Genomic DNA, 12,814 nt, shown 5'->3' with positions numbered 1-12,814 from the left:
CTGGTGGCCTGGTGGAAGAAGCTGTTCCAGAGTCTGCTGGTTCTGGCTTTAATGCTGTGGTACCATTTCCCGGATGGTAGCAGCTGGAACAGTTTGTGGTTGGGGTGACTCGGGTCCCCAATGATCCTTCAGGCCCTTTTTACCCACCTTTCTTTGTAAATGTCCTAAATAGTGGAAGGTTCACATCTACAGATGCGCTAGGCTGTCCACACCACTCTCTGCAGAGTCCTGCAATTGAGGGAAGTACAGTTCCCATACCAGGCAGTGATGCAGCCAGTCAGGATGCTCTCAATTGTGCCCCTGTAGAAAGTCCTTAGGATTTGGGGATTCATGCCTAACTTCTTCAACCGTCTGAGGTGAAAGAGGTGCTGTTGTGCTTTTTCCATCACACAGCCGGCATGTACAGACTACGTGAGATCCTTGGTGATGTGTATACTGAGGAACTTGAAGCTGTTCACCCTCTCAGCCCCAGATCCATTGATGTCTATAGGAGTTAGCCTGTCTCCATTCCTCCCGTAGTCCACAATCAGCTCCTTTGTTTTTGCGACATTGAGACAGAGGTTATTTTCTTGACACCACTGTGTCAGGGTGATATCGTCTTGTCTGTAGGTTTTTTCGTTATTAATTGAAATAAGGCCGATCAATGTAGTATCATCAGTAAAGTTAATTAGCAGATTGAAGCTGTGGGTGGCGACACAGTCATGAGTGTACAGGGAATAAAGGAGGGAGATTAGGACACAGCCCTGAGAGGCTCCTGTGTTAAGAGTCAGAGGGGCAGAGGTGAGGCAGCCCACTCTCACCACTTGCCAGCGATCTGACAGGAAGTCCAGGATCCACCTACACAAGGCAGATTGAAGACTGAGGTCTCTTAGCTCCTTGTCATAATTCCTGCAGGGAATTAAGGTGTTAATTGCTGAACTGTAGTCCAAGAACTGCATTCTCACATAAGCATCCCTCTTCTCCAGGTGTGTAAGGACGATGTGTAGAGCTGTGGCTATTGCGTCATCTGTTGATTAGTTATGCTGGTAGGGGAATTGTAGGCAGATGTTGTCCTTGATCAACCATTCAGCTAATCAAATATTCTCCACTATTCAGTTCATTCAGCTTGTACTTTCAAGGTTAATTGCTAACTCTAAGTCAACTGGGAAACTATTTGAGGAAGAGACTTCATTTCATTCAACGTAGAAATTGAGAGCTAGTATAACTGGTGAAATTGCATCCAGAAATGTACTTATGAAACTGCTGCAGCCTTAATCAAACTGAAAAGATCTTTTCTCTGCTGCTGTCAATGCAGTGGACATAAACCCACTTGACCTTTCATTATATCTTCTATTTGATGGAACAGAAGAGTACCATAACTCTGTCCTTTAGCAGTGAACATACCCATATCGGCAGAATTCAGCTATCCTTTGGAATTTGCAACATCTTTGCCTGAGCTTGAGTCCATTTCTACTCCTCTTGTGGCATTTATATTGGAGTTAAGCTGGATTCAGCAATCAGTATGAAGATGGATGGAAGGGTAGCTAGTGCTGAGGAAACAATGCAATTGCAGAAGGAATTGGACATATTGGAAGAATGGGCAAAAAAATGGCAGATGGAATACAGTGTTGGTAAATGTATGTGTAAAAGGAACAAATGTGCAGACTATTATCAAAATGGGCAGAAAGGTCAAACATCAGAGGTGCAAAGGGACTTAGGAGTCCTCTTGCAAGACTCCCAGAAGGTTAATTTACAGGTTGAGTCTGTAGTAAAGAAGGCACATGCAATGTTGTTGTTAATTTCAAGGGAAATAGAATATAAAAAAGGAGATAATTCTGATGCTTTATAAGACACTGGTCAGGCCACACTTGGAGTACGTCAACAGCTTTGGGTCTCATATCTCAGAGAGTATGTGTTGTCATTAGAGAAAGTCCAGAGGAGGTTCAGGAGTATGATTCTGGGAATGAAGGAGCACTTGGCAGCTTTGGGCCTGTATTCTCTGGAATTTAGAAGAATGCCAGGGGTGGGGGGGAGGGGTCTGATTGAAACCTACCGAACCACAGGACCATAGAAACCGTAGAAACTACAGCACAGAAACAGGCCTTTTGGCCCTTCTTGGCTGTGCCGAACCGTTTTCTGCCTAGTCCCACTGACTTGCACACGGACCATATCCCTCCATACACCTCCCATCCATGTATTTGTCCAATTTATTCTTAAATGTTAAAAAAGAACCCGCATTTACCACCTCATCTGGCAGCTCATTCCATACTCCCACCACTCTCCGTGTGAAGAAGCCCCCCCCTAATGTTCCCTTTAAACTTTTTCCCCCTCACCCTTAACCCATGTCCTCTGGTCTTTTTCTCCCTTGCCTCAGTGGAAAAAGCCTGCTTGCATTCACTCTATCTATACCCATCATAATTTTATATACCTCTATCAAATTTCCCCACATTCTTCTACGAATGTTGAAAAGACTAGATAAGGTGGGAGTGGAGAGGATATTTCCTGTGGTGGGCGTATCCAGAACTAGAGGGCACAGCCTCAAAATTGAGCGGTGATCCTTTAGAACAGAGGTAAGAAGGAATTCTTTTAGCCAGAGAGTAGTGAATCTGTGGAATACTCTGCCACAGACAGCTGTGGAAGTCAAGGCAATGGGTATATTTAAGGTGGAAGTTGATCATTTCCTGATCAGTCAGGACATCACAGGTTATAGCAAGGAGGCAGGTGAATGGAGTTGAGTGGGATCCAGGATCATCTGTGATGAAATAACAGAGCAGATTCGACAGGCTGAATGACCTAATTTGGCTCCTATGTCTTATGGTTTTATGGATCAGTTGCATTAGCTGAGACATTGGTAATAGTTTTTACCAAATTTTGATCCAGATGTATATCTTTAGCATCCATGTGATGTTCCAAGTGCTTGCTTGTCGTTAAACTTGGGCCTGCCCTTTCCAGTCTGCGCAACATTTCTTTCAGATTCGGCAGGTGTGCAGAGCCATAACCAGGGTTTCAGACAAGTACAAGACAACCCTGGAAATGCCCTGTAGCAACACTACATGTTCCTCTGAAAGACAAAAGTGGAAGTGTCAAGATCAAATGTGAAGAAACTGATGTATGTGTTTACAGTCAAGAAATTCTCAAGCTTCTCTCGGATTCTCCAACTCAGATTTGTGGAGGTGAGATTACTGCAGGCACTTAACATAAGAGGCAGATTATGGAACTGGGACTGAATCCTGGAGCAGATTAACCACGATCACATTGATTGGCAGGGTTGGTTTAAGGTATTGAATGACTTGTATTTCTTTGTTTTATTGTGTTCTGGACAGATCCCCAACACTATCCATTGACATTCATGACTCATATGCTGTCCTCCTGAAATCAAGCAAAATGGGGTGGGGGGAGGGGTCCACCACAGAATAAGAGTAACCTCCAAATGTATCAGACACCAATCATAAGGCCAGTGATGTCGTGGGGATGGAACTGGACTCTCTCACGGTGGTGTCTGAAAAGAGGATGCTGTCCAAGTTGCATGCCATCTTGGACAATGTCTCCCATCCACTACATAATGTACTGGTTGGGCACAGGAGTACATTCAGCCAGAGACTCATTCCTCTGAGATGCAGCACTGAGCGTCATAGGAAGTCATTCCTGCCTGTGGCCATCAAACTTTACAACTCCTCCCTTAGAGGGTCAGACACCCTGAGCCAATAGGCTGGTCCTGGACTTATTTCCATCGGGCATAATTTACATATTATTTAATTATTTATCGTTTTATATTGCTATATTTATACTCTATTCTTGGTTGGTGCAACTGTAACGAAACCCAATTTCCCTCGGGATCAATAAAGTATGACTATGACTATGACTATCGTGGCCACTGTTAGCTTGGAGAAGAACTTTAACAATTTTTTACATGCAGTACCTCAGTACATATGCACATGGATACACCCCACACACATTCCCCTTGCTTCCTTCTCACTGTCCTCCCCTAGACCATTTCCATTCTCAAAGTTCACCATCCCTGTACCTCTTCTCTTTTAATGCCTCCATGGCCCTCTAACTTCTTCCCAGCTGCTCCCATTAACAGCTCTGTACTCTGGGATGACCAATTGCAGAGGGAATGCTGCTTAACCAAGGTGCACTTAGAACAGAAATCAATACAGGAGGAAGGGAAAGGATATTTGGATGGGTGACATGGGCGAAGAGAACGCGTGGAAAGAGCTGGATAAATGAGATGGGGATAAACATCCCAGTGCATTGCAGGAAGGAGATAGCCTAGTAAGAATGTGCAAGGGAAGAGGGAAGGGATTTAAGGGAGTTGGATGTCTGAAGGTATGTAGGATGAGGATTCACTGATAGTCCAAGCAGATTTTGTGGTTTTCCAAAATCGTTTGATCAGCTTTCAGTCACTTCTGAAATTGCTCACTCAGGTCTCCCAGGTATCTCTTTAAATTGCACTGAAGTGGAGTTAAAAGGGCAATGGCCTAGTGGACCGTGTGGGGTGAATCTGGAGCGTGTGGTGGATAGAACAAAGGGACAACTAACCACAGAATCCACAATGGTAATCAGCTGCAGGGTGAAACAGGGTGAATGAAATTGAATCACTAAATATGAAGAAGTCATTGAGCATATTTAAAGCAGCGGTTAATAGCTTCTTGATTGGTCAGGGCATGAAAGGTTATGGGGAGACAGCAGAAGAATGGGGTTGGGAGGGATAATAAATCATCCATGATGTAATGGCAGAGCAGACTCAATGGGCCGAGTGCCCTAATTCTGCTCCTACGTCTTATAGTATTATGGTCTAAGTGCAGGGTGACAAGGCAGTGGACCAGAGCGGGTGAAGCACGAAAACACTGGGTAAGCTGCAGTAAGCAGGGATGTGCAGAGGCCAGGTGGCAGTGAAGTGGATCTGAAAGGGAGATGGTATGGTAGTGCTGAAAGGGTGATCGTTTACTAGAACTGAAAATGCAATGGCCTAGCAGACAACGTAGGGTGAATTAGGAGTAGGGACGGACTGAGGGAAGGGGCAACTAACTAAAGAATGCACAATGATAATTGGCCGCAGGCTGAAGGAAGGGAGAGCAAGGCCATTGGACGTTAGAGGCTAAATGAGAAGAGGGTGAGAACAGGGCAGGGTGAAGCAGAAGAATTCAGGTAAAATGGGATTAGTGTAGATTGGTACAAGTACACGGTGGGACAAAGCCATTTTCTGCCCTCTATGATGCCAAGTTGATGACACAGACTTTAGTGTTTTATTGATTACCATGAATATTTCTAGTCTGTGCACAATTGTTGATAGAGTTAGAAACATAAGCAGATTTATTATGTCAATGCACTTTGCAATTCCTTTTTGGGCAGTAAGTTCTGAACAGAATGGCAATCCATTTCCAAGAATTTTTGTTTCAGTTTTATGACAAACCAATAAAGACTCCATGTTCATGGGGATTATGCAACAATGATCTGAGATATTTATAGAAAAAAATGGACAGGAAAAGTTTAAAGAAGTATGGGCCAAATATGGACAAATGGAATGATCTTAGCTACATGGATCAGTTGGGCCTTAGAAATATTCATGGTAATCAATAAAACACTAAAGTCTGTGTCATCAACTTGGCATCATAGAGGGCAGAAAATGGCTTTGTCCCACCGTGTACTTGTACCAATGTCTCAATATGATTGGTAGAAAAGTATAAATCAGACTAAATCAATTTCTGCCCTTAAGAATATTGGTGCTAACCAATATAATTTATAGATAACATTTTTTGCATGTTGGAGGTTTTCTTCTTCACTGACCAATTTCCCTATCCTCCCCACCCACCGCCTGATTTTGTTCACTTAGCAATGCTATCCTTTTGCAGGGATAAATTCCCAGATGGACTGGGCAGCCTTGTCCACATAACCAGAGAAACACTGCCACAATGTCTTTGGAGATCAGCATGGATTACCACCTGGTGCAGTAGGTAGGATATTTTAATTAAAAAAGCAAAACCGAGAGTTATTTTCTTTGCAACTTACACTAATTTATCATAGCACTCTCAGATAAAATTAGTTCTACTTCAGACGTAAAGCTACAAATCATGGATTGATTTCAAGCATTTTTTTGGCAAAGATTCTGAGCAAATTTGTGTTCTTTTTGAATCAGTAATTTATGATTTAAGTAGTTTGCCTCCAAAATGTCAGACTATAGGATTACAGCTGCATAAAGAAAGTCACCCTAAGAGCAAATATTTGAAGCTAGGACGGGTTTTTTTTTGGCACGTGCTGATGTTACAAACTTGGCAGGCGTTAAGATGCAGCGTCTGGAGAAATTGCAGTGAAGGGGGTAAAAATTCAGTGCGATGTGCCTGTAAGTTTGCCTGCAACTGTGATATTTCTCGGGGATCTGCAGCCCCATTCATTTAATGAAAGTTCAACCACTGGACGATGGGAAAGGAAAACACTCATTTAACAGCAATTTTTCACACTGCTGTTTGCTTTCCCCATTTTCATTCCAGACTTTTGAGATCTGCTCCGAACTTGCAGAAGTGTAATGCTCAGAACCGTTGAAATACCCAGCTGTATCTCCCAATAGTTCCTTCTTTCACAACCTCAACACATTCCACAGAAGAAACTTAAGATGTTCTATAAGAGTCACTATACAAACCTTCCAGAAAATACTGTTAATGAAAAAAGATATTCGCTGGAAAAGAACAGTCATCCTATACAAGTGTATTATTCTAATATTACATCTGCCATTTTAACTATCAAGAGAATAGTACATACATACTGAGCCCTGATAATTATTAATATTCTTAAAATTGTTTCCCACCATTTTTGATAAAATCGTCTGCAATTATTTTGTATTGTAAAGTAAGTTCAAACTAAACAATTCTGGATTTTGTACACTAGTGTTTTGCTGCCGAGTTGTAATATTATTTATTCGTAATTGACCTGTGCATGTGGTATTAATCTTGTTGCTCGTGTTGATGGCCTTTGTACCTGATAATAATAAAAAAAGAAAATCTGGGTCATGGTCAGCAGGTCAAGCAGCATGAGTGGGCAGTGGAACAGAGTAATCGCTTCAGGTCAGTGCCCTTTCAGCAGAATGGTTAGATGTGAACTACATTCTGCTCATTCTCTCTAACATTTCCTGCTTTTTATTTCCAGTTTTTGGCATTCTCAGTATTTTGCTCAAACATATATCTTGCTGTACGCTGATCAAAACAAATTTAATTCCACTGATGATATGCTTATCAAATTGTAATCAGTTTTCAAATGCAATTACTGCATTTGTGAGTATTGATCTACAATATGCCATGACAATGAAGAATAGTAGTCTTGAAAGTTTTGATCATCAAGTAAATTTGCATTATCACAATGCTATAAAATCCTAATTGGTGCATCATCAACTTCTAATAAAATGCTTACAATGAAAACTGATGCTAAGTGCATCTTTTCAAGTTCCAATCACTACAACAACTCAATGAACCATTTTGCAATTTAATACAAAACAGCCACTGAACAAACAAATATCTGTGCATAAAAATTCTTAGAATTTTAAAATGTGATAGGTTTTGCTCTGTTTTCATGTTTCTTAAGGACATGGGATATAATGTTGAATGGTGTGGACAATGAATATTTTTAATTGTAGGAGAATGAAGAATCCAGAAGAAGCTATCCAAAAAAACAAAATCACAATTAGTGGTGAGGAATAGAGGAGCATTAAGCCACAAAAAGGCAACCGAGCATTATGGGAGGGAGAGGGCATAAATCTCAGCATGAAATACTTAGGCTGAATGGCTTTTGTTTCTGCTGTATATTTTTAACATTTTAGACCATAAACTTTTAACAAAGGTTAGTAATTTGGTTTGGCTTACATCATTCATGTTTCAACGGTAAAATTTCATCTGGAGCTCATTGTAAAATGTTGTTGACTCACATTAAGAACCACTGGTGTGATCATTTTTCAGGCTTTGAACTGAACAAACATTAAACCTGTTAATAAAACATTATGCTAACTTCAAAACTGCAATCACTTGATGTTTAATTCAAGGCACAGGAATTTGTACTAATCCACGAATAAAGAGAGAAGGCTTATATTCACATAGTGTCTTTCATGAGTTTAGGGTTTCTGAAAGTACTTAGTGGCCAATTCAAATTTTTAGTTGTATATACAACAAGACAACTGCCAAAAGTTCTGAAATAAAATCAATGCATTGATTCAGCAGGTGAACTCACACCATAACATGAAATGAGGCAACTAAGGAAAAAAATTGTGTTAAATTTTGAGGTGATGGTCAATTTGATTGCTTCACTGAGATACTAAGGAGCATTCAGCTTGTTTTATGATACTTAGAATTATGCTCCAATATCCAAACGTTTTGATTAAATTCTTAATGAGTTGAGCTAATATAATAATGCAGTTGTATTTTACTGTAGAAACTGACAGGTTCAGATAGCATCCCCTAAGACCAGTTGCTTCCTAACCTAAACTAAGCACTACTAGTATATTCTAGGACATGTAGTAGTTCAGCAACGCTCCACCAGAAGTCCCATTGCCCTATACCTTTCCAGAACTGAGGGTATTACTGACAGCCAAGGGCACTGCTGATGCCTAATTCACATATAATAAGGAGCAAGGATTAGGGGGTGAGAAAAGGCTTTGAACCCCAAAACATAAGTTCTATGCAAACAGGTAGTGCTTTATTGAATCAAGTATACGAGCTGAATTTTTAAACAATTGTACTTGTGTGCTGGTTCCAGGACAGGCCCTCTGAAAAAGGAATGCAGGAACTTAAAGTTACTAACCCTCTGCACCTCTGCACACCTATAGTCAGTTCCTTGGTCTTGCTGACATTGAGTGAGAGGTTGTTGTTATGATACCACTCAGCCAGATTTTCGGTCTCCCTCTATGTGCTAATTCATTACCTCCTTTGATTTGGCCCACAACAGCTGTGTCATCAGTACGCTTGTATATGGCATTGGAGCTCTGCCTAGCTACACAGTCACAAGTGTAAACCGAGTAGATCAGGGGCTAAGCACACAGCCTGTGGTGTACCTGTGCTAATGGAGCTGTGGAGGAGATGTTATTGCCTATTTGGGTTCTACAAGTGAGGAAATCCAGGATCCAATTGCACAAGGAGGTATTGAGGCTAGAATTTGGAGCTTATTGATTAGTTTTGAGAGGATGATGGTATTGAATGCTAAGCTGTTGTTGATAAAGAACATCCTGATGTCTGCATCTTTGCAGTCCAGAAGTTCCAGGGTTGAGTGAAGAGCCCATGAGATGACATCTGCTGTGGGCCGGTTGCTCTGGTAGAATAACTGGAGTGGATCCAAATCACGTCTCAGGCAGGAGCTGATATGTTTCATCATCAACCTCTCAAAACACTTCATCACTGTGCATGTAAGTGCAACTGGGCGATAGTCATTGAGGCAGATCTCCACGCTCTTCATTAGCTTGAAGCAGATGAGTACCATACACCACCACACCAGTCAGTTGGTCAGCACAGGTCTTTAGTACGTGGCCAGGTACCCCGTCCAGTCTGGATGCTTTCTGTGGATTCACCTTCCTGAAGGCAGCCCGCATGTCATGTCATAGGATCATCAGGGCATGTGGGAGTTTACAATGGTTCCTCCATTTTCTGATGGTCAAAGCGAGCGTGGAAAGCATTGAGCTCATCTGGAAGCAAAGTCCTGCTGTCTCCATGTCGCTTGATTTAACTTCGTAAGAGGTGATAGTATTCAAGCCCTCGTGCAGCTGTCGAGCATCCCTCGTTGATTCAACTTTGGTCCAGAATTTCCACTTTGCCCATGAGATGGCTTTCCGGAGATCACACCTGCACCTCTTGAAGCTATCGTGGTCTCCAGAAACCACGGCAGCTTTCGGATCTCATGGTTCATATATGGCTTCTGACCGGGGAAGACATGGAACGATTTAATGGGAACACACAAAGTCTACAGCTGTCTTAACAGTCCGTTACAACCATAGTGTGTTCATTCAGATCGCTAGATAAACATTTGATCACTACCCAATCCACTGACTCAAAGCAATCCCATAATCGCTCCTCTGCCTCCCCTGATGACCTCTTCATAATCCTAACCTCTGGAGCTTTGCTTTTCAGTTTCTATCTTCATGCAGGCAGGAGAGGGACGGCTAAGTGACCCGTCTCTATTCGACTGGAGATGATACTTTTTGCTATTCACAGCAGGATGTACACATCCAGAAATCAACAGTGTAGAAGCCACAATTTACCATCCATGTTTTCCCTTGGGCATGAACCTCACCATTGCCATTCCCACATATTCCATCTCTGCTGATGCATATGGGAAGAAACCTAATATCTCAACGCAAGTCCTTCATTTGTGTTGAAGTTCACTCTGAATCATAAAAGCGCAATAGAGAGATCCGTAGTCTTTGAATAAGCGCTCACTCTTTGGTCCTTTTTGTGTGTGGTTCAGGGGTAGTGTGAACTTCAACAGAAGGCAGCCTGCTGCTAACAGAGCATGCACCTTTAGAACATCATTAAATTGTGCCTAGTCAGAGGCCAGTAATGTAGACTGAGCACTATTTGCCCCATATGTATATCCAGGGGCTTTCCTGGTAAGGGTCTGACTCTAATGACTTGTGGTGCTGCAGGTCATTCTGCCACCAGGGTCTGTCTCTCAACATAACCACTGCTGATGAATCTAGTATTTATTCCAAAATTAAGTCTCCTTTTTTAAAAAATGGTTAACAAATTTTTCCCCCTCAAATCCCTATCCCGTTAACTACCACCACCCTACCCCCACAATCCAATATCTCTGCACCTGGAAAACATCAGTGTTAGGTGAAATAGCAATCTAACGAAATTACATGCATTGGACAAATAGCCCAGAAATGTACAGGATGCAATTATCTGATATCAACAAAATACCTAGGGAGTCCATGCACTTTGGCAAAACATTGTTTAGAATGTAATGGTGTTTAAAAAATACCCTATAAAGTTACCTGTCCCATTCCTGATAGTTAATCATTTGCAAACCTTTTGCTAATGCAAGCTGAAACACGGCCCTGAAAGCACAGATAGGAGGCACAGCATTCCATGAGCTGAAAGAAGAATTCTGTATTTGGTAATGGCAAGCTGGAAGAGAACTGTACTTGCCTACATCTAAGGAAACTGAATTAAGGTACAGGTTGGGGAGTAGCAACCAACGTGTTTAGGTTATACTGAAATATTTTCTGCCACAGAAATAGGGTAAGCCTTCAGCAGATTCACTTTCAATGTTGCTTCTGTTGATAATATGGCACAATAGACAGTCACCCCCTGAGCCCCAATATCCAACATGTCATTCTCCTTAACTTCCCCCATCTTCAACAGGATTCTACAACCAAATGCATCTTTACTTACCCCGCCCCCCAGCTCACTCTCCACTTTCCACAGGGATTGTGTTGTTCATGATGTCTTTGTCCATTCTTCCCTCACTACTAATCTCCCTCCTGGCATTTATCCCTGCAAGTGGAAGAATTGCTACACCTGCCTGTACACCTTCTCCCTCACCTCCATGCAGGGCCCCAAACAGTCCTTCCAGTTGAGATAACCTTCACCTGAAAATCTGTCGAGGTAATATACCCTATCCAGAGCTCCCGATGTGGCCTCCTCTACCATGGTGCGACACCATGTAGATTGGGGGACCTCTTTGTCGAGCACCTTTGCCCTGTCCTCAACAAGCAGGATTTCCCATTGAACAATCATTTCAATTCCAGTCCCTATTCCTATTCTGATATGTCATTCCATAGTATCCTCTACTGCCATGATGAGGCCACACTTAGGTTGGAGGAGCAACACCTCATATTTGGTCTGGGTAGCCTTCATGAGCATCAAATTCCAACTTCCGATAAAGTTTCTCCCTTCCCCTTCTCTCTTTTTCCATTCCCTACTCTGAGTCACCATTTACCTCAGCTGCCGATTGCCTTCGCCAGGTGCCCCTCCACCTCCTTTCCCTCCTATGGTTCACTCTCTTCTCCAATCAGATTCCTTCTTCCGCCCTTTACCTTCTACACCTCCCTCCTGGCTTCACCTATCACCTTCTTGCCTGTACCCCTCCTGTCTCTGCACCACCTTATTCTGACTTCTTCCCCCTTATACTTCTTCCCCCTTCCTTCCAAGTCCTGATGAAGGGTCTCAGCCCGAAACATCCCTTCCATAGGTGCTGCCTGACATGGTGAGCTCCTCCAGTATTTTGTATGAGTCACAACAGTCTGCTCACCTGACCATCCTCCTATTCACTTCAATATAATGAAACGCGGCTGTGAATAGTGGGTGATCTCTTCTGCTATTTCACTACCAGGTAGTAGAGCAGAAAATCAGCCCTAAAAGTTGAATTGTCACCAGATTCCCCTGTCTTTTACCCATTGTCTCATCTCTCTGCATCACACATAGTAATCTGATCCCTGTTCGTATTCACATTATATGAAGGAAACAATATATCTTTATGCGTGGAAGCAATGTGCTTTCATTGAGGGTAAGAGGGAATATTCCGTTCTGAGTGTAGTGGGAAAGTTCACTGACCCTATCTCTATATGAAATTGTTGCAGAGCCTGGACCACAGCAATGTACAGAATCTACTCTTTTTTCTCTTTTACATTTGGGAGTGTTACACTTTGTTACTGAATTACTTTATCTCCTGATGGGAAATCACTTTATAGGCTGCAATTCATCTGGTAGACTGGTGCTTTTATGCTACAGCAGATTGTTTTTGTGCTGAATCACTGTCTTGAACACTTAAACTGAAACCACCTTTGTGTTTACAGTGAATTTGACTGAACTAATGTCTGATAGGTTTTATTGCTCTATTTTACAGTGTCAGAGCAAAGAGG

At 42.2% G+C, this 12,814-nt stretch overlaps 1 long non-coding RNA gene across 2 annotated transcripts in view; it reads left to right on the top strand.

Annotated features, from left to right (window-relative positions):
* The window catches only part of LOC134350469 (uncharacterized), a 168,782-nt gene that overhangs the window by 142,607 nt on the left and 13,361 nt on the right, over positions 1–12,814 (top strand). For both annotated transcript variants that reach the window (XR_010018898.1, XR_010018899.1), the window contains exons 4-5: positions 2,953–3,152; positions 5,835–5,936. This is a non-coding gene — a long non-coding RNA (uncharacterized LOC134350469). The remainder of the gene's footprint in view (positions 1–2,952; positions 3,153–5,834; positions 5,937–12,814) is intronic.

Source organism: Mobula hypostoma, chromosome 8 (assembly GCF_963921235.1).
Source record: "Mobula hypostoma chromosome 8, sMobHyp1.1, whole genome shotgun sequence".
Lineage (NCBI taxonomy): Eukaryota > Metazoa > Chordata > Chondrichthyes > Myliobatiformes > Myliobatidae > Mobula > Mobula hypostoma.
Note: the sequence above shows the minus strand (reverse complement) of the source record. Positions and strands in the feature narration are given on the sequence as shown.